The sequence below is a fragment of the Antechinus flavipes genome, chromosome 2 (assembly GCF_016432865.1).
Source record: "Antechinus flavipes isolate AdamAnt ecotype Samford, QLD, Australia chromosome 2, AdamAnt_v2, whole genome shotgun sequence".
In the NCBI taxonomy this organism is placed as follows: Eukaryota; Metazoa; Chordata; class Mammalia; order Dasyuromorphia; family Dasyuridae; genus Antechinus; species Antechinus flavipes.
This window is the reverse complement of record NC_067399.1, coordinates 118,067,647-118,088,759: the sequence shown is the minus strand read 5'-3', so window position 1 is coordinate 118,088,759 and position 21,113 is coordinate 118,067,647.

Below are 21,113 nucleotides of genomic sequence, written 5' to 3'. Positions count from 1 at the left end.
GAAAAAGGAAAGAAAAAAGAAAAGAAGAAAAGGAAAGGGAAGGAAAGGAAATGGAAGGGAAAAAGGGAAGGGAAAAAGGGAAGGGAAGGGAAGAGAAGGGAAAGGAAAAAGGGAAAAAGGGAAGGGAAGGGAAGGGAAGGGAAGGGAAGGGAAGGGAAGGGAAGGGAAGGGAAGGGAAGGGAAGGGAAGGGAAGGGAAGGAAGGGAAGGGAAGGGAAGGGGGGAAGGGAAAAAGGGAAGGGAAAAAGGGAAGGAAGGAAGAGAAGGGAAGGGAAGGGAAGGGAAGGGAAGGGAAGGGAAGGGAAGGGAAGGGAAGGGAAGGAAGGGAAGGAAGGGAAGGGGGGAAGGGAAAAAGGGAAGGGAAAAGGGGAAGGAAGGAAGGGAAGGGAAGGGAAGGGAAGGGAAGGGAAGGGAAGGGAAGGGAAGGGAAGGGAAGGGAAGGGAAGGAAGGGAAGGGAAGGGAAGGGAAGGGAAAAGGGAAGGGGGGAAGGGAAGGGAAAAGGGAAGGGGGGAAGGGAAGGGAAAAGGGAAGGGAAAAAGGGAAGGGAAAAGGGAAGGGAAAAGGGAAGGGAAAAGGGAAGGGAAAAGGGAAGGGAAGGGAAAAAGGGAAGGAAGAAGGGAAGGGGGGAAGGGAAAAAGGGAAGGGAAGAAGGGAAGGAAAGAAGGGAAGGGGGGAAGGGAAAAAGGGAAGGGAAGAAAGGAAGGAAAGAAGGGAAGGGGGGAAGGGAAAAACGGAAGGGAAGAAGGGAAGGAAAGAAGGGAAGGGAAGAAGGGAAGGGAGGAAGGGAAGGGAAGGGAAGGGAAGGGGGGAAGGGAAAAAGGGAAGGGAAAAGGGAAGGGAAAAAGGGAAGGGAAAAAGGGAAGGAAGGGAAGAGAAGGGAAAAGGGAAGGGAAGGAGAAAGGAAAGGGAAGGGAAGGGAAAAGGAAAGGGAAGGGAAGAGGAAAGGAGAAAGGAGAAAGGAGAAAGGAAAGGAGAAAGGAAAGGAGAAAGGAAAGGAGAAAGGAAAGGAGAAAGGAAAGGAGAAAGGAAAGGAGAAAGGAAAGGAGAAAGGAAAGGAGAAAGGAAAGGAAAGGAAAGGAAAGGAAAGGAAAGGAAAGGAAAGGAAAGGAAAGGAAGGGAAAGGAAAGGAAAGGAAAGGAAAGGAAAGGAAAGGAAAGGAAAGGAAAGGAAAGGAAAGGAACGGAACTAAGCTGTAATGTAGTGCCTTAAATAATCTCTTAGACAACTGGGGAAAAGCTAAATAAATTATGCTATAGAAATATAATGGAATATTATTATGCCCTAAGAAATAAAGTATTTCAGAGAATTCTGGATATTATGAATTGATGCAAAGTGAAATGAAAAGAGTCAGGCAAGCAATTTATGCAAGAAAAACATTATTAAAAAATAATAATTTGAAAATTTTAAGGATTCTGATCATTGTAACAATTGACCACATCTCCAGAGAACCTATCATGAAATATGTTACATATCAGATGACATACATAAGATGCAGAAAAAGATATGGCTCCTGTATGCATTAATTTTACTTGACTCTTTTGCTTGAATATGCTTTTTTTTGTAACCTCAGGTTCAAACTGTAGTCATTTGCCTATGATCCTCCACTAATGTGGAGGGAATCATTACTCTACAATCTGCCTGAATAAGGAACAAAGTTGGCTTAAGAGTTTGAAAAAGGCATTAATACATTGTTGATGGAGTTGTGAACTGATCTAACTGTTCTGAAGAACAATTTGGAACTATGCCCAAAGGGTTATTAAACTGGGCCCTTTGATACAGCAATACTGCTAGGTCTATATCCCAAAGAGATCATAAAGGAAGGAAAAGGAAAAGGACTCACATACACAAAAATATTTATAGCTGCTCTTTTTATAGTGGCAAAGAATTGGAAATTGAGGGCATGCCCATCAATTGAGAAATGGCTGAACAAGTTGTGGTTACATGAATGTAAAGGAATGCTTTTGTGCTATAAGAAATGATGAGCAGGGAGATTTCAGAAAAGTCTGGAAAGACTTACACAAACTGATGCTGACTGAAGTGAGCAGAACCAGAACATTATATACGGTAGCAGTACACTATAATATAATGTACAACTATGGATAGATCTAGTTCCTCTCAGTGATGATTAGAGATGATTCCAAAAGATTTATGATGGAAAATGCCATCCACATCCAGAGAAAGAAGTGAAGGAGTCTGAATGCAGATAAAAGCGTACTATTTTCATTTTTTTCCTTTCTTGTGTTTTTTCCCTTTTGTTCTGATTTTTCTTTCACATTGTGAATAATGTAGAAATATGATTAATATAATTGTATATGCATAACATATCAGATTGTTTGCCATTTTGGGGAGAAAGAAGGGGAAAGTGGAAGGGAGAAAAAGTGGAAATCAAAATATTATAAAAGTGAATATTGAATACTGAAAACTATTTTTACATGTAATTGAAAAAAACATATTATTAAATGGGGGGGGGGGAGGAAAGAGCGTGGAACAGAGAAGACATTCTTCTGGATTTCCATTTCAAGAGAGGATCTGTGTGTTTCCATATTCTCTATAGGGAGAAATCTAGAGAGAAAGGGGGAAAATAGTTTATTTGTAAAGGAATTAGAGCCTCAATATGTCCCTGATTTTCAGTTTATCTCCCTAGAATCTTTTCACTTGGATGAGATTAAAGCACACCTAACCTCCCATACTCCCAAACTGAAATATCTTGTTCCCAGTAGGAGGGATCTTTTCACTTTTTGTATTTTCTGCTGTATTCTAATCTTTATATCTTCTCTGATTTCTATTTGTTATTTGCTTGAATAAATGGATTTGTTCACAATTCATTATTTGTGATAGTCTTATCAGTAACTAACATTTCATGAAAAGGAATCAGACCTATAGACAGAAGCTTAAAATGTTTCTTCCCCTTACAAGGATCGTGAGCAGGAAAGCAGTTTGAATTTATTTCTGGTTCAGTAACTTTTTCTCTGAGGAAAAGGACAGTAGCTGGCCAGCTTTGTGGTTCACTTTCTCCATCTGCCCCAGACAATAATAAAATCTTCCTTAGCGAGAGGTAGGAAAGGATACCTCTGAAAACCTTCTGTTGAGTCACATTTAAGAAAACCCATGTGAATACAGATATAACTTACACAAACAACATTCACCATATATTTCTTAAAAGGTTCTTTAAAAAAAGAAAAGGTTCTTTTTCTGTTTATAGGAAAAGTATAATGGTAATCAGTCAGGTTTATTAGCAATAGTGAAGCCAAAAACAAAAGGGCTATTGAAAAAAAAAAGTTTTAATGTTTTTAATATAAAGAGAAAAGAAAATAATTCAGAAGGAAGTACAGACAAGCTGTAAAGATTTGAAAGTAAAATATAAAGTTTCTTACATACTTTAATAAAAAAGCAAGTAGTGTGAAATAGAGATTCATAGTTTCATATAGAATCTTTTTTGTGGTCTACTGTATTCATGAAAATGTTCTTTTAGGGGTAATTTTAAGTTTAAAAAAAAGAAAAGAAAAGAAAATCAGTCTCAGGATCAAGAAGACCTGAGTTCCAGCCCCATGTCTGATAAATACTAGGTATATAACCCTAGATCAATGACTTGATCTTTCAGTGCTCCAGTAAACTCTCTAATATTATAAATTTCAGATCTTCATTGGCAGAAGTTTCCTCAACAAGAATTCCCCCTACTCATGAAATCAGAAAGGTCTTAGAACATGGACTCTATGAGTCAAGAGTCAAGAACTGAGTTCAAATCCTAACTTTGATAACTTACTATGTGGTCTTTAAGAAGTCAGCAATATTCTTGAAGCCCACTTTCCTCATTTGTAAATGAGAATGTTGAATGAAATTACTTCTGAGGTCTTTTCCAGCTCTAATTCTATGATCTTATTATTTAAATATGAAAGCTTCTATTTAATGTTCTTACTGAAACTGAGGATTTTCAGCACTATTTCCCAGGATAAACAGTGATCCTTCAGTCAAAAATTGGTATGAATGAAGTGTAGACTCTACAAAATAGACATTCCCTCCAATGGGCACTTTCTGGCCATCTGTGTCATTCTTATCCATATCCTTTCATAAGTTTGCCACAAGGAATATACCCAATGAGATGGCTGCCTTCCTAATGTTCTCTTGACATTGTAGCTCACATTGTAGACATTTATCTACTAAACCTCCCTATGGCTACATCTTTTTTTTTTTTTTTTCTGGTCTTATATTTGCATATCTGATGCAAAAGAATCACTTTGATTGCTTTTAATTGGTTTGGCTTTTCCTTGGTCTAAATTGGCTGTAATCAGTGATTCTGGCAGTGTGACAAGACAGCTCTTAAGAAACACAGCTTGGGTGCTTAGGGCAGGACCAGCAGCATCATTGCTCTTGAATGCCTCACTTATAACAAACAAACTACACTAGTTTGGTTGGTTGCTAAGTGCTTTGGACCTTTCATCATTCTTGTTTGATAATCCCTCAACTGTCAGGAAAAAAAAAAAGAAAGAAAGGTTAAAATGAGTTCATTGAACAAGTCCTAGGTCTTTCTCACTTAGACTTCTCAAAGATATGGTAGATAGTATTTAACCAGAAAATTAAAAGCCAAACTTGATATTCTTGTTTCACTTATTAGCATAGTTCAAACAAATATGTATTTTGGCATGAACTCTCTCGATATCTTCCTCAGGTCCCTAGTTCCTTTTTAGTGTGTAGATACTTCAAAAGCCAGATTTCCTAAACCAAGATATCCAGAGAGAACATTGGAAGAGAGATCATTTTTTGAAGGCAGGTGGTTTGTGAAAGCAAAGAGATGGCATAGAACACATATGCCATCATCATTTCTATAGAATAATAAAGATACAAAATCTATACAGCCACAGCAGGACTTCAACCACTAATATTACATTTCTTTAATGAGATTTTTTTTAAGACTTTTTTTTAGCACACTTTCAAAGGATTTCTGTGTTCATGTTAAATCAATCTTGTTAAGTTTTTCTAGTAGATAGGAAAAATGGAAAAAATATCATTTCCTCCTTATCTAACATATGTTTCCTAGTTTAGATCACTGGTCTGGTATGTAAGCCATGGTAGTGAAGCCACCTGATCACCTGATGGGTTTTTCCTCTTCTTGAGGTCTTTCTAGATTAATTCCATGGAGTTTCCATCTATGCACTGATACTGAAAAATACACACACACACACACACACACACACACACACACACACCACACACACACTCTCTCTTGCTCTGTCCCTCCCATATTTGTACCACCACCTAGATACAACTGTAACCAATTTTGTGTATTTATATATATATATATATATATATCATGTGCATTCTCATTTACTTTCTGAGGGTTGTGCTTTCTGTCTCCCATTGGATAGTTCATTCAACAAACATTTATACATCATCTCAGATATGTAAAGTGAGAAACAGTTTAGTTCAGTAGAAAAAAGTTTAGCATTAGAGTCAGGAATTCAAGCTCTACCTTTGATGAATAGTAGCTAGGAGAACATGGGAAGGTCATTTAGTCTCTTGGTAGCCCCAAGAAACTATACAAGTGGTAGACAGAGTTCCTTGCATCAAGGAATTCCATAAATCAATGAATACTTAAAAAAAAAAAAACAACCAAAAAACAAATAAGAAACAAAAGATATTTTAAACACTTCATAAAGTTTTCTTGACAGGCCTTTTATAGCTCTGTAAAATGCTCACCATTTTTTTTATTCGTTCTTTGGACATTTATTAAGGATCTACCATGTACAAGGTACCAGATAATATCTCTCAGCACATATTAGTTGAAGGATTCTAAAGCTATGTTGTGGTCACTAACTTCATTATTGGTCTTTGATGCAGTTCTTGCATTCAACTCTTTGAAATCAATTGGATTGGGGGTGGGTAGGAAGAGAAGAATTTAAGTTTAGATTAGATGTTAAATTCATTATACGGCATTAGAAGTTTGCCTTCTCTGGAAGACCAGGGATACCTTCTTGATTCAGTAATCAGAGCTCTGAGGGATTTTAATTTGGGGGGGGGGAGAGGGAACAACACAACAACAACAACAAAAAAAACCCATTGACTGTTCATTACGCTAATGTTGCTCAGATAGCTGAAAGCATGTGTGGTGTTTAATGTGATCTTCCACATTACTATCTACGGTAAATCAGAAACAGGGCATGAGTGCTGTAGCTGCTGTTTAATGATGGATGAAAAAGCTGCCTGGTAAAGTACCCCATTAAGAAAAGCTGAAACCGGGGCTGCACAAAGACCTGATGAAATATTGATGCCCATAGAGCCAATAGCAAGTCTCCTTACTTGGAACATGAAGTCCATCAAGCCCTTTCAAACAGGCAAGTAAACGAAGGAAAAGCCATGCAAGTGGACAGGTTGAAGTGAGTGATGCTACTGGAAAAGAGGTGAGCAGTGAGGTGATTAAGGTTGGAGTCCATCCGTTATACCTTACTCTATCAGATTGCAGCTTGATAAGATAAGTTTTTTTTTTAAATTTGTTCTCAGATTTCTTCAAAACAACATCAAATAATTTAAAAGCATTAAAAATATCCCAACTCAAAAGCAAAATTAATTTAATGGTATCATCAAACTTTTGTCAGTTACAAATGTATTTGACACTGAGGATCTTAATCTACTAGAGAAAATATCAGTCAAATTGCTCATCTTTTCTGTTACTGAAGAAATGGCTCAGTAATTGCAATGACATACTTGGTTTAAAACATTTGGCATTACATGTCATCATATTTATTGCATTGTTTTGATAACTGATTTATCATAAGCTACACATAACACAATGAATTTTATGTTCTCCAGGGATGGCTTTCTTAATGTAAAAAAAAAAAAAAAACAATTTCTAAAGAACTAGCTTGAGTTTAGATAAACATATCTCTTTGTTGAGTAGAAGAATGGTTTAGAGAAGTATCCTTTTCACAACCTTGAATATCACGGTCTATCACCATGATGAAGCAATCAAAGCAAATGCTATTTCTGGATCCTTGATGAGTGCATATTATGTAAGGAGATTACAGTGATCATCTTGATGGAATATGAATGGCTGAAATATCTCTTGGAATCATTCTACAGCCAGAACTTGAGGCATGAAGTGATCCCAGTGCACCTTCATGAACCTTAAAAGTGCTCTATATGTGAGTACTTTATACTCACATACAGAGCATAGAGCAATGTACTCTCTATATTTTATTATTATTGCCTATTGAATGATAATTAGCACAACATGTATGTTCAAGTGTCTATTGTTTATAAGCACAATACTGTAGGTACAAGAGACAGAAGCCATAATTTCTCTCTTCAAGAAGCTTACAATCTAATTACAGACACAATACATAAAAAAGTGAAACAATAAAATATTCACCTAACAATTTATATAACAATAAAAGAAAAAATACCAAAACTTAATTGACTTATTCATTTAATAGTAAATGATAGAGGAGCACAAAAAATGGTGAAAGAATATTTCTAGACAGAATGAATAAAATAGATTTTATAGAATAGGCAAGGTATAGGTAGAGATGTAGAAGAATGATTTGGAAATCAAAGAAGAATGGGAAGAGCATTTTAGGCAGGGGATAGAGCATAAGTAAAAGTGCCAAGAAAGAAAAAGGCCAAATACATTGGGGGAAACAGTGAGTAAGTCAGTCTGATTGAAATTTGGGGTATATATAAGTAGGGACCAGTGAGGAATAAGGCTGTGGGAAATGTGCGACATATACTGTAAGAGGCTTGAAAAACAATCTGAAATACTTGGATATTATCCAATTTTGAGATATTATCCATTATGAAAGGGTTTGGGGGTTTCATTAGTTAATATTAGTATTATTAGTAATTAGTAATATTAGTAAATAAGTAATTAGTAAGTAATATTGGTAAAGTGCATGAATAAAGAATAAAGTGCATGAAAAGTCATGGCCTAGAAGACAGGATTCTGACCCCAAATCTTTGCTTTTCTCCTTAAGACAGACAACATTTTTAAGTCACATACTTTGGATCATTTGATCTATGGTGGTTGATTCTTAATCTTTTTTAACTGTTTAAACAAAGTGCACTTTCATTCATTATTTTATTTGTTTGATTTTTAAATAGATATAGAATGCAGTGGTTTAGTGCAGTTTGTTAGCAGACATGAAAAAGTGTCTGAAAGCCAATGTGACAAGTTGATTTGCTTGGAGAAGCTCAATTTGTGTTTTAAAAAAATACACACACAAATCCTTCAAAGGATGAGGAACAAATTCTCAAGAGACCAAGACAGGGCCAATTATTATTGCTTTGTAGTTTCTAATGCATCTGAGAGCATCCATTAATGACCTAGGTCACTTTAAGGAAAACATTGGTATGTGATGCATTCCATGATGGAGAAAGTCACTGTATATCCTACAAAGCTGGAAGGACCTGCTGAAAAATCATATCCTTATCTTCAGAGTGTCACTCATAAATATAATCAACCAAATACCCTTCTTCCTCTATACTTGAGTGCAGGGGCACTCCATGGGGCATCTCTGCTGATTTTATGTTTTCTACCTCTTGTGACTGTTCCAAAGAAAGTTCTTTGTAAATCTCAAATCACTATGCTGTCGTGAGTCATACCTTTTATTGTTGTTGCTTCAAAGGAAAAGCTCTCCTAGTTTTGCAAGTAATTCATATTCATATTAGGCCATATTATTGGGAAGCAGATATGTAGTGGTTGATTGATGGCAATGATAGGCAAATGATATGTGCCTTTTAGTATCAGATTAGCTCCATGATATTGGGCTTTTCCTCAGAACAAGTCAAACAAAGAAAAGGAAAATGCTTTTCTTGTCTCCAAGCCAAACTAAAAGAAACTGTTTTTTTTTTTGTTTGTTTGTTTGTTTGTTTTTTTTTCAGGTTTAGGTGATTCCTACCTCAGTTGAGACCTAGACTAAACATTTTGTGACTCTACTCAACAAATCGTTGTGAGCCCCACTATCTCCAAGATCAAATATATAATTCTCTTATTACTATCCAAAGCCCTTCATATCTTCCCCCCACCCCCTTTCCAATTTACTCACACCTTATTACTTCTCTGTCTCCCAAGTATTCTGAGATATAATGACAATGGCCTCCACATTGCCCCTCTTAAGAGATATTCCATTTCCAGTTCTGAGCATTTTCTCTAGCTGTCCCTCCTTTCTGGAATTCTCTTATTCTCCATCTCTACCTGCTGATTTCCCTGCCTCCCTTTAGCTAAAATCCTCCTCTCCTTTCTTCTGCTAAAAGCTCACCTTCTCCAAGAGGCCTGTCCTGATTCCTTTCATTCTAATGTCTTCTCACTGCTGGTCATCTCCAACTTATCCTCTAGATATCTCATTTGTATATAATTGTCTGTATGTTGTCTTCTCCATCAGACTATGAGCATCTTGAGAAGAGGGACTCATTTTTGCCTTTCTTTTATTCCAAGAATTTAGCACAGTGCCTGGCCCAACTATTTACTTAATGTCTTTTTGGCTGACTGACCATTGAGAAGAATGAGAAGCAATTTATTCAAGATTTGCAAGGCCATCTGAATGCAGAACAAAGCATACAATTTTTCACTTTAATTTTTTTTCTTTCCTCTTTTCTTTTGTTCTGACTTTTTTTAGAGCATGACTAATGTGGAAATATATTTAATATGATTATTTATATATAACCTATACCAGATTGTTTACCATCTTGGGGAGAATTTGAAGGAAAGAAGAAAAAAATGGAAATCAAAATCTTATAAAAGTAAATGTTGAAAACTACTTCACATGTAATTGGGGAAAAATACTATTAAGTGGGGGAAAATAAAAAAAAAAAGATCTGCCTCCTAAGACAGTAAATATTTCAGTAGAACTAAGGGAAAGTATTCATTTTTATCTGTGACTTAGTTATCAAGGAAAGCCAAAAGCAAAAGGAGAATGGATAAATTTTAAAATGTATTTATTAAATATTTACTTTATACACATTGTGCTAAGCATTGGAGATACAAATAGAAAATTAATGTTTTTGCTTTCAGAGCTCATGATCTAATGTGAAATATAACATATATGGAAGATTTCAGCTGCAAGTCAGATAGAATGTTCCTACAATTCTTAGGGTGAAGCAGTAAGGCAGATGATAAGCTTTTTAATGCCACTTTCACAATAAAATCATATCAAATTCTGATGTTGGATCACGGGATAATGCCAGGACTTCAGTGGCAAGAACTTACCTTGCTGGCTTGCCAACAGCTGTAGGTGTAGCACCTGCAGGAGCATTTGCCAGACTGCATTTCCACAGAAGTCACTTCCCAGGATAATAACTGTAGAGACTGGGCTTGAAGCATCACTATTACCAAGGCTTTGGGGATTGGGGTGCAGGGATGTTTCTATTGGAGAGTCCAAGTGGTGGTATTGGCTTGAATTGTTTGGCTTATACTGCCTCGTGGGTTTCCCTCTATGAGCTAGGCAGGCTTGTCTAAGACTTAAAATAGAATATTTTAATAAATAATAATAGAGATAATAAAAACAAAAGATATAATAATAAAATAATATATAATATATAATATATAAAATAATAAATTAAATAAAAATCTTAATAAAATAGAATATTAAATATTCCCATATGTGGAATTTACCTTCTCCCTAGAAACATTCTTTCTGATGTCCATAATAAAAGGCCATATTTTGTTCTTTACCCTCTCTCACTCTCTAATGGAATAGATGGTTTACATCTATTATCTATTATATATATGTGTGTATATATGTGTACATATATACACACACATATATATATACATATATATCATCAATATACATTTTGTAGAATTTTGTGGTATTTGTTGTTAGCATAAAACTGCTATGAAATAAAAGAATCTGTGGGGAAGACTTACAAAACCCAAATAAACATTCTTCTTGCTTAGTAGTGACTATTTCAGATCCCTCATTTAAATTAGTCTAGAAGAGTGGTCATTTAGTCAGTTCAGTATTCCAATGACAAATAATTCTTAACTGATAGTTCCTCATATTTAAAGTGTTCTCCCCATTTTATCCATGTCATTTCCAACAGCACTTAGAGCTAGCATCACACTGACAATAATATTTAGAAGTCAGTCTGCTCACTCAGCTCCAGCAGATATCCCCCTGGCTCTCAGCCTCAGGAAGCTTTTCTCTGCCCTGCATAGCCCCTTTCCCAGAGGTCTCTTTGGTTCCTGGTCTATAATACAGTTTTTACCCAAGGGATCTTCAGGCTATTTCCCACTTTTGCCCTGCTCCTCAACTGTGGTTAGCTTAAATAAATTAATGTAAAGTTTATGACTACTTATTACTTTGCCTTTTTAAATTGCCATACATATACTATAGAATACTTTATAGATATATTGTTTATATTTGATTTGAAATTTTTTCTGATAATTTCTCTCCCCTCTCATTGTTTATCTAGTAGTATGTGTATATGTAGATACCCACAAATATTTATATGTATATGTATATGTCCGTATGTCTCATTCCACCTACCTCCCCAGACATTTTGACTTATTTCCAGGAACACGACCTATTATAAGTTCATGAATAGCCATTATTTATGTTTTTACTTACTATGCTTTAGAGATTAGTTATCCCATTCTCTAAATGTGATACTTTTCTTTTTTCTTCAAAAAAAATCTCTACCCGGCCTCAGACATCCATGAAAAGCATTTAACATCACTGATGGGTGAATGTCACAAAGGTCAGAAGAAGCTTATCTGGTCTCCCTCCATGCTCTTACCTAAGGTTATGTCAGGGCACAGCACTGAACACAGACTTTCTGATAGAAATAACTGCTTGAAACAGAGTTCCCTGCAGAAATGCTCAAAGGAGATGTGAGAGTTTGAAGAAGGTAGTTCCTGGGAAACAAATGCAATTGATCTCTATTAAGTCAAGATGCAAAGGTGTGGAAGCCTAAAGGGAACACTAGTGCTCCCTCAAATTGTGATAAACAAAATTCTGGTATGGACTGAGTTTAGGAGGCTAGCGAATTGAGGTCATGAGCTCAGAGTACATGCTTCTTTTTTCCTGCCTACCTGAAAATTTGCCTCCATAAATTCTATCCTTCAAAGCCTACCTTATTGAGAAGCCATCTTTTATGACCCTGATTGACTCATGTGTTTCTCCAGTAAATTCCTATAATCTTTTTTGCACTATTTACTTGACACATGTATATGCATTATTAGCTAATGAATCACTAATTTTCTTCAAATTTTGGTTCAAATGCCACTTCCTAAATGAGATTTGTCCTGATTTCCTGAGCCAATAATATTCCATCTACGCAATTAATTCTAAACATATTTTGCAAGTTCCTATAAATTCCTCTCATATGATATAATTCCCTTGAAGGTAGAAGCTATTTCTTTTTTTTTTCCCTTTGTATCCTCAGTACCTGGTTTATAATAGACACTTTATAAACATACAACTGCTTGCTAGATTCTAAGTTTTGCAAGGGCAGGAGTACTTGAAAAGTCATTGAATTAATTTCTTAATCTTTTCTTTGCCAAAAAAAAATGTCATTCTCTCTCTCCTTTCTTTGCTGGTATTATAAAGGGTATCCCAAAAGTTCTAGTGAAGTTTTAAACTTTGAGATTTTAAAATAAGCTCTATTACTTAAAATTACACAAAGATTTTTAAGTCATTCTATACATTATTTTCTTTTCTTTTTATTAAATAATAGCTCTTCACCTTTAAAAATACATGCAGAGATAGTCCTCAACACTCATCCACACAAAACCCCATACCCCACATCTTCGCCCTTTCCTCTCTATCTCTCTCCTCCTCCAGGCAGCAAGCAATCCAATATAGATTAAACATGTATATACCTCCACATCATGCTTATGATATTTTTTTTAAGACTCTTTGCATTTGTTTATATTGTCAGGACTTCAAAGAGTACAATGAACTGAACAATTCTACCACAAATACCTATTGGTTGAATGAGTTGAATGTTAAGGCTGTTTCAGATGACAAAATGTTCAAAATTAATTATGAGCCTTAAAAATAAAAACAAAGTCTTCATATTAGGTGATATGTAGTTTTTAATAGAATTATGGTCAATGTAGAAATAAAAATTTAGAAAATCAATAGAACCCCAAATTAACAAAAATTAAAGAAAAGATGAAATCCCAAAATTAGAGGAGAAAAAGCTAAATTAGAAAATAGTAGTATTGCAAGATCTTTTTTAAAAATAGATTATGAGAATCTGTATTGTGAAATGAAAAGTACATTGCACCGGCATCTAGAAGACTTGATTCTATTCCCAACTCCATTGTTCACTAGCTACATAAACCAAATCTCCAAATCTTTTATGTCTCATGTATAAAAGAGAATGAATATGATCTATCTTTAGGTACGGGCTAGACCACAAAATTTTTTGAGATCTATTATAGCCCTAAGCTCTGTGATTGATGGTTTCACAAACTATTGAATCTCTGTGGAGGTGAGATGTCTGTGGAAAATACTCTACCTGAATCACAATCTGATTCACATACATCAGTGTGTGATTTTACCAAGTGGGTGCACCTTATAATTTAGAATTCATTCTTGTAGGTCATTTCCCTTCTTTCTAGTGAATTCCTGATATACCAAGCCCCCTTCAAAGGAATTTTAAGAGCTTTTTTTTTTTTTTTTAAGTAGACAAGTTCTGGTATGTCTTTGTAAGTCGAAATGAAAGAGTAATTTGAGATAAATGATCTACATGTGAATCACTCGATCTTTAGGCTGGAAGGAATCTTAAAAGGTTATCTTGTTCATCTTCCTACTTTGAGGCTAAATCTAAATCATCTTAGACAAGAATCTCTCATTTTAAACTTCTTTGGAGATACAAGCTCTCCTCCTTCCTCTTTTGGTTGTCACAACAATCATTTCACATCCATCTAGTCTTATGTCTATTCATATCCAGGTGGCTGTGGATAGACTAATGGACTTGGATTCAGGAAGAACCTGAGTTCAAATTTTAATTCAGACATTGAACCCTGTAATACTGGGCAAGTGATTTTTAAGCTCTCTATCTCAGCTTCCTCATTCGTAAAATAGGAATAATAGCTGTACCTATCATACTGGATTTCTGTAAAGATCCATGAGATGACAGAAGTCTAAAGCTTTGCAAAGTTAAAGGCCTATAAAATGCTAGCTATTATTATTTACTAACTTCCTATTCTCAGGAGAGGGATGTAAAAATGATTGGAAACTTTCCTCTGCATAATACTTCCTAATAAACTAGATGCACATGTGCTCAAGTCAACAATGATCTTTCCCCTCCTTGGAACTCCAATTCAACTAGCATTTATTAAGGATGATGAGCTGCAAAGCATTTTGTTAGAGACACAAAGATAATTATGAAACAGTCCTGCCAAGTATTTTAATTGCATTTTTCTTAGGCACTTACCCAGTATTTTGTTTATTTATGCAGGTGTCATGTCTCTGCTCTCTAGACCAGTGATTCTCCAAGTGTAGTTTGTAGATCTTGAGATTCTTTCAGGGAGTCTATGAGGTCCAAATGATTTCACAATAGTAGTAAAATGTTACTTGCCTATTGAAATGCTCCTTCTTTTCCAACTACATATCTGCATGAGGTAAATTTTCTTCAAATACTTCAACCAAAACAACATACAGTAAAAGACTGACTGCAGAAGCAGATATGTATAACTGTCTTTTATTAAGCCAGACATTAAGGAGACTTGCAGAAATATATAATACAATGCCACTTTTCCACTAATTTTGTTGTGGTAAAATACAATAATTTTCATAAAAATATGTTAACATGTAATGGTATGTACAATTGTACTTGAGAATATTAATATTTTAATCATCCATTTTAAGTTCTAATATAATAAATTCCCATAATTTTAAAAAAAAGTTTTTTTGGGTCTCAATAATTTTTAAGACTATAAAAAAGGTCCTGAGACCAAAAAGCTTGAGAATTGCTACTTTAGACTATAAACTCCCTGAGAGCAAAAGCTATATCTTATCTAACATCTAATATTTCACTTAATAAATGTGATATTTGAGCTGAGTTAAATTAAAATAACTTCTTATAGATTTCTGTTTAAGGCAAATAACTTGTTTAAGGCAAATTCCTCTTACCTCATTTGCTTTGACTTTCCAAATCTTTTAATCATTTGTTTTTTCAGTTTTTCTTCCAAACTCCAAACTCTGAAATTCTAAAGATCATAATTGGACCCAGGACTTGATAGAGGATGTGAGTCCTCAACAAGTCTAGATCTCTATTACCTTTCCACATGGCTCCATCGCTAGTCTCCTATGAAAGGATTTTTAGCCAGAGGACATCATATTGGTTAGTATTCCCCTAACACTGGGAGAGAGCGCCGCTATCTGAAATCTAGAGGACATCATATGGGTTAGGATTTCCCTAATACTGGGAGAGAGCACTTCTATCTGAAGCAGGAAGCAACATAACCTTACAAATCTCCATAGAGGATATAAGAAAAAAATCTAGAAATTACAAAACAGGATCAATATTCTGTCCTGAAAATTCCATGGGACACACAGCTGACTTCCAGTAATAATAATTAATATTTATATAATATATATTACACATAATATATATATTTACATAATACATATAATATTAACTGCACATCACTTTACAAATATCTTCTCATCTGATCCTCACAACAACTCTGAGAAATAGATGCTATTATCATCCACATTTTACAAATTAGAAAACCCAGTCTGAGAAAGGTTAATTGACTTTGCCAAAGTCATAATGTATTAAAATGTCTGAGGCTAAACTCAGACCTTACTGACTCCAGATTCAGCATCCTATCCATTATTCCCACTTCTATCCATTACTTCCAAAATTCACACATATATATACATATACATACAGAAGGAAAAAACCCCATAGCCTTTCTTTCAACGATGATTGGCTTTTGATTTTGGACCCTTAAAGGAGAGCAGGAGAAGTAAAGTAAGAAGAGATAAAGATATTACAGGTTTGCTCTGAGGACACAGAGGCTTACTCATCATCAAATAATTGTTTTGTGGTGGGAAATGTGCTTGAGAAATGAGGTCTTAAGAATTCTTCCCCTCTTTCCTCTGTCCTTCCTTTCTCATGTGCTTTGGGAGATAAGCAGCTGTCCTCACAAGAAACTGTAATCCATATCTTTCTTCTCCTCCCAATCTGTTCTTTCTCTTTCCTTTCTCATGGACTCTGGGAGATAACTAGCAATCCTCAGAAAAGGCTACAGCCCCTATCTTTTTTTGCCTGCTCTTCCTCTGGGTTAAGATAACACTGTTACTGAGTACCATTTGCCTAAAAAGCCATAGCATTAAGCAAAACTGTGAAATCACTAGTTTGGTTTGATGGCCTTTCTATTCTACCCCTTTTTTCCTTTCTCCCCTTTCCCCCCTTTCTTTCCCCATCCCTAAAGAGGAACTTAAATCAGCCTCCTGTCATTCTAGTCCTGCTCTCTCTGACCCAGAATGCTTATCCTTCTACTCCCATTATGTTGGACCATTCCCTGCTTGAATCTATTCTGGTCTAGAACCAGATATGAGGTATCAACTTGTACATTAGATAAGTTAATTAATGCTCATAAGCCAATGAAATTTAACATGGTCCTTCTGGGGATAACGGTTAGTACTTTCTTTGTCTAATTCATTCAGTGACTCCAATGGTAGGAATTTTAGCAGAGTTTAAGTCTCAGAAGTTATTTGTTATTTTTGGCAAATGGAGCCTTTCAGCACCCTCAAGTCATTGAATTGTAAAATTTTAGAGCTAGGAAGGATAGCATATGGGAGGCTAGCTGCTCCCTAGAAAGTATATGACTTTTACTCCCATGGATCCAAAAGAAGTTGACCTATCATCTCTGCCAAGTGAAGCAGAATGAAAATCTTTTTCAAAATAGTGCATGAGCACTATAGAATTTTAAAGTCTGAAGGGATCAGTTTTAAATATATATTATGCGTGAATATATATATATATATATATATATATATATATATATATGTATAAAATATGGGCCATTTTACATGTATATATATTTCAACTTCCACAATAATAATAGAATAGATTTCATTTTTGTCATCAGGAGATTGGGTTCAAATCTGAGCTTGATACAAGCTATATGACCCTTCTGAGCTTCAATTTCCTTATCTGTGAAATAATCATTATAGTTCTTATGCTCTTTATATAAAGTTGTGATAGAAAAAGTGCTTTGAAAATCTCTAATAGATCACTAAATATCAATAATATTTATGAAGTTGCTGACATCTAAAATTGAACCAACAAAGACATACTTGATAATTTAAAAAATTAAATTTTTTAAAGCTCTTACAGAATGCCATGCACAGTGCTAAAGAATGGGAATAGAAAGACAACAATTGTGAAATAGCCCTAACTTTCAGGAAGCTTATATTCTTTTTTTTTTTTTTTTTAATACTGAATTAAGGCTATCAAGATTTTTTTAAAAATGAATTTGTGGAATAAAATAAGCATATCTATAACATAGTATAATTTTAAAAAATTTGATTGTTCATGAAACTGCAAATATATTATGCACAGCTTGCTATTTGTTCCTTTTAAATATATAATAGAATTATCATATACATTTCTTTTTTTTCTCCCCTCCCTCCTAGAGATGACTACCATTAAACTCAAATTGATCTATGTGTATATATAATATCTTTCATTTTCTTTTCCAAGGCAATTGGGATTAAGTGACTTGCTCAAAGCCACACAGGTAGGAGGTGTTAAGTGTTTGAAGTTGGAGATGAACTCAGATTCTCCTGACTCTAGGGCTGGTGCTCTATCTACTGGTACCATATAGCTGCTCCAGTCAAGGTATATCACACACACACACACACACACACACACACACACACACACTTATTTTATAAATACTTCTACTAGTTCTTTCCTTGAATGCAGATAGACTCTTTCTTCATATGTCTTTTATTGATAGTTTGGCTATTTATAATAGCCAAAATGACACATTTACTCAATTATTCTTAAAACAATATTGCTTTTACTGTATACGATGTTCTATTGATTCTTCTCATTTCACTCTTCGTTATTTCATGCAAATCTTTCCATGTTTTGTCAAGATCATTGAGTTCATCATTTCCTATAGCTCAACAGTATTCAATCACAATTATATATTACAACTTATTCAGCCGTTCTTCAGCTGATGAGCATCCCTGTAATTTCCAGTTCTTTGCCACCACAAAGAGAGCTGCTATAAACATTTTAGAACTTACATTCTAATGATAGTTTCTGGCAAAGTTAGGATTCTACACTTCCAATTATTCCTTCTACTACCAAGGACAGACCACAATTCTGTAGGGAATAATGGCAAGTTTAAAAAATGAAGGTCCAAAGAACAGGGTTGTTTGGTCTCCATGAAAATACTAGGCTAAAGTTAGCATTCTCCTATGTGTAAAGGAATCTGCCCCAGAGCTTTTCCTTTCTTTTCCATAAATAAATATTATCATTTGCAGAGATTATATCCATGTTCAAACAAACTGGCATGACCGGCATAGTAGAAAAATCACTGGATTTGGAGTCAAGTGACTGAGTTCAAATTCTGGCTTTGCTTCTTATTTGCTACACTAATTCCCCAGGCTTTTTACTTGAGCTCAATTAAACAAAAAACCATTTCACAAGTACAAGATGAGACAGGTATAGATAGTGAGACAGTGTTTTGCGTGTAAAAGAACTAGGATTTGGATGAACTACAAACTCACTATGACACAACTATGTATATAGTATGTCAACTGGGAAAATGAATGCCAACTTAGCCTGCTTTGAGAGGCATTGTGTACAATACTAGAAAGGTACTAATCCCCTAGTACTCTGACCCAGCCAGACAACATCAGAAGAACTGTCTTTACTTCTGGGTGCCATAATTTTGGAGGACATTGATAAACTTCTGAGTTAAGAGAACAGCCAGAATGTTGAAAGACATTGGGGTTCTTATGACTTCAACTGTTGGAATAGAAAAGTGTGTCAAGGGGAACCCAGTGTCTCTCATGTGGAAGAAAGATTAGATTTGTTCTGTTTGGTACTGGAAGGGAAATCTAGATGTAGTGGATAGAATTGCAAAGAGAGAATTTAAGCTACCCCAAAGTGGAAAGAGCTGCCTTAGAAGGAAGAGATTCCTGACTTCACTGGGTCTCTTTAAGCATGTAGGAAAGGTGTTTTTTGTTCAGAGGTCCCTTCCAATCCTGAGGTTCTGTGATACCTATGTGACCTTGAAGGGACCCTGAAACTCAGTTTCCCTATTTGTAAAATGAAGGCCTTGCATTAGCGATCATCCTCTCGATTTAAATCCACCATTTGACCCTTACGTTGTGACTCAGTGATAGTCTAGCCCTTTAAAAAGAAATGTGTGGGAGGTTCTGGCTGGGCTATATTAAAGCATCTAAAGCATTGTTTGGGGAACACAGTTAATACTTTATGTTAGAATGCATCAATGGGGTGCATTTCTTCCTTACAAACTGATATTGTGTTTCCACTAAAGACCTCTTATGTTGTCTGGTTCTGAAGAAACACTCCCAAGCACCTCCTCTGGATCCCTGGGCACGGAAGCCAACACCTACTCCCCCTATTTCCCCTACCCCCAACCAGGAAATCCAATCCCCTCTTCTTTTGTACTGAGTGAAATCATTTGAGGTTGGAGTATAACTTTCCACAAAGTGAGTATTTTAATGATGAATAATAAAAGGGATTACTTAGATAATTGATGCAGCTATGTTGCATTGTGCAAGAGAGTACCCTGAAGGAAAGCCCAGAGACTGCCGGAGAGCTAAGATTATAATTAACTTACAAAGAGCAGGTGATGGGAGCAGCAGCCTGGGGCCCTTCCACTATTTAAAGAAAGGAAAGCTTGACAAATATGTGCATGCCAGTTTTAGCCCTTTCTCCTTTCCCCTTGAACCCTCCTGAAAGATCTAAGCTGCAAATATCTGGAACTGAGCAAAGAGAAAGAGAGAGAGAAGAGGAAGGAAAAGGCAGACAGACTAATTGAGAGAATGAGAAAGACAGAAAACAGGAATGCTACTGGATTTAAAACAAAGTACCCTTTAATTTTTAAGATCTGAATTGATTTAAGTAGCAAAGGGGAAAAGCTAGTGTAGCATTGATCTAGAAATACTGTATCTCCATGGAATATACTGATGTAAAAGGTGCAATCTGTCCCCTGATTCTCACCCTCTGCTCTACCTCATGCACAAAAATCTTGTGCTACCTTGAGAAACAAAAGAAACTTTGGATTTGTGTTGAGTCAAACTAGGTTTGAATTTCATTTTGGGCATAGCATTGTGGTCATGGATGAGCTATTTTACCTCCCTGTAACTTAGTTTCCTTATTTGTAAAATTAGGATAAAAATATTTAGACTACCATCCTCCATCCCCCAACAGCTGTTAAGAGGACTTTGCTTTATAAACCCTAAAGTATTATGCTAAAGCAATCATCATAGATAATAATATTAGATTTGGAAAGACTTTATAACCAACACTTAGTCTAATGATGTTTGGGGGGCCAAGTGGATTGAGTGTCAGGTTAGAAGCAGGAGACTCATCTTTCTGAGTTTAAATCTGGCCTCAGGTAATTACTGGTTGTATAACCGTGGGCAGGTCACCTAACCCTGTTTGCCTCAGTTTCCTCATCTGTAAAATGAGCTGGAAAACAAAACAGTAAACCACTTGGTATCTTTGCCAAGAAAATGCCAAGTGGTTGATGTAATTTGACTTTGTGGTCCCCTGATTTTAGGGAGGGCTTCTGTTAAGTCAGTAATTCTAAATCTTCTGGCTTTGGAATCTGCCTCTCGAAACTCCCCTGCCCAATCTGTCTGATTCTGAATAGACCACTCCTCAGATAGCTTCTGGCCTCAGGATATTTCCACAGATCTAACTCCTAAAACAATAGTGAAAAGACCACTACTCAGTTCATTGCTAACTATCAGATAGATAATCTGTTGGTCAGTGATAGCCAAATTCTGGAGACCACTTCTCTGGGCCATAGAATTAGCATGTCAGTGATAGAAAGCTGGATAAAAGGGTCTCTTTGCTTCTGATTCCTTGCTAATTTCTTTTGGAATTTAGTCTGCTTGCAATGGTATTACAATTACAATAAAACTTTGCCCCTTTATTAGGAAATA